General features: G+C 42.5%; 1 pseudogene; it reads right to left on the bottom strand.

The window, feature by feature from the left end:
* Positions 1-6: 6 nt before the first annotated feature.
* On the bottom strand, positions 7-1,619 carry LOC106750398 (annotated as a pseudogene).
* Between the last annotated feature and the right edge of the window lie 4 nt (positions 1,620-1,623).

The raw sequence follows: 1,623 nt of genomic DNA, 5'->3' as shown, positions 1-1,623 counted from the left end.
GTTGGCATTTCTAAACAAATGTCCGACTTTATGTCTAAATTGCTTATTAACCGAATAAATAATTTTCCACCTTCCGAATCTACAATGTCGTTAGTGTCCTCTACAAAACGTTTGTCTTTGTCGGCCATATCTTTTAGTTTTGCTAAAGTAAGATTTCGAATATCTTGCGCGGTAAGGAAAATATCGAATTCCCGCTCTAAAGTTTGCTTGATATCCACCGCCATCATCGAATCCATACCGAGCTCAGACAATGAGGTGTTTTGTCCGATCGTTTTTAAATCTTTCATCCCTGTGATAAACAAGATGAAATATTGAAAGATGTTGATTGAACGTAAGCGGTTAATTGTATGATTACATTAGAAACGAGAAAATAGTTGTTCACATTTTTGTGAGTTTCTGCAAAATAGGTTGAAATAAAAAGATGTATCCATAAAATAATTTAAATATATACGCTTAGTTGCTTTATTTTAAACATGAAAAAACTATACCCATGATGTTCGCTACAGCCTCTTGAACATCCATAATTCCGCCAAAGCCCGCGCGCTTTTCAGCCACAACCATACTGCAAACGATCGGTCGACTCAGCATCAGAAAAGCGTCCAGTGAATCCAGACAGTACTGTATTCTTTGCTGCAGTGTACCGCCGATGATGAGTTCCTTATTGTCCTCTTGCATGTCGGCAACAAATCCTACATCACCCACCGCGCCCCACTGTATAGCCATTCCGGGTAATCCGTCTTGTACTCTTATCTCGCATATTTTCTCCATGATTGAATTAGCCATCCCATAATTAGTTTACCCAGCGTTTCCTCGGCCGCATGAGACGGACGAGAAAACGACAAAATGTCGGAGATCGGGACATATCTTCCTCGAGACCTCGTCCAACATCTTCGTGGCCAATGCCTTCGGCTTGAATGACTCTTTGAAAGTTTCTGCGGTTTGGTTCTTGTAGATAGAATCTTTGAGTACAACCGCGAGGTTGAATATAGCGTCCACGGGTCCCAGTCCCGCAGCGGATTTCAAAATAACCGCACAATCCTTGGGATCGGACGCGTCAGCACCTGCAATGATTTGAATATTTACCCCGTAGGACTTCTATAATTTNTTCGGCTTGAATGACTCTTTGAAAGTTTCTGCGGTTTGGTTCTTGTAGATAGAATCTTTGAGTACAACCGCGAGGTTGAATATAGCGTCCACGGGTCCCAGTCCCGCAGCGGATTTCAAAATAACCGCACAATCCTTGGGATCGGACGCGTCAGCACCTGCAATGATTTGAATATTTACCCCGTAGGACTTCTATAATTCCACCCTCGAACGCTGATAGCCGTTTCGAATTCCGGTTCGCGAAATCAGCAGTAGATTTCGGGCTCCCCGAAGAATCAGCCAGTCTGCTAATTCCAGCCCGAAGCCACCTAGGCTGCCCAAAATAACGTAAGATTTGTGCTTTTCGCAGAAAAATCGGGGGTGAGCGAGAATTGAATGATCCAATTGTTCATTTTCATCACATATTTTTATCAGTATCTGAAAATAGGAACAGTAGTCCTCGAATTTCGCATGAGCGTACAAAGCGAAAAATAACGGTTTGTCTTCTGTGTGTGAGAACTTACCTTTCCTACATGCTTA

The sequence above is a fragment of the Dinoponera quadriceps genome, unplaced genomic scaffold (genome assembly GCF_001313825.1).
Source record: "Dinoponera quadriceps isolate SergipeBrazil2010 unplaced genomic scaffold, ASM131382v1 scaffold5559, whole genome shotgun sequence".
Lineage (NCBI taxonomy): Eukaryota > Metazoa > Arthropoda > Insecta > Hymenoptera > Formicidae > Dinoponera > Dinoponera quadriceps.
Note: the sequence above shows the minus strand (reverse complement) of the source record. Positions and strands in the feature narration are given on the sequence as shown.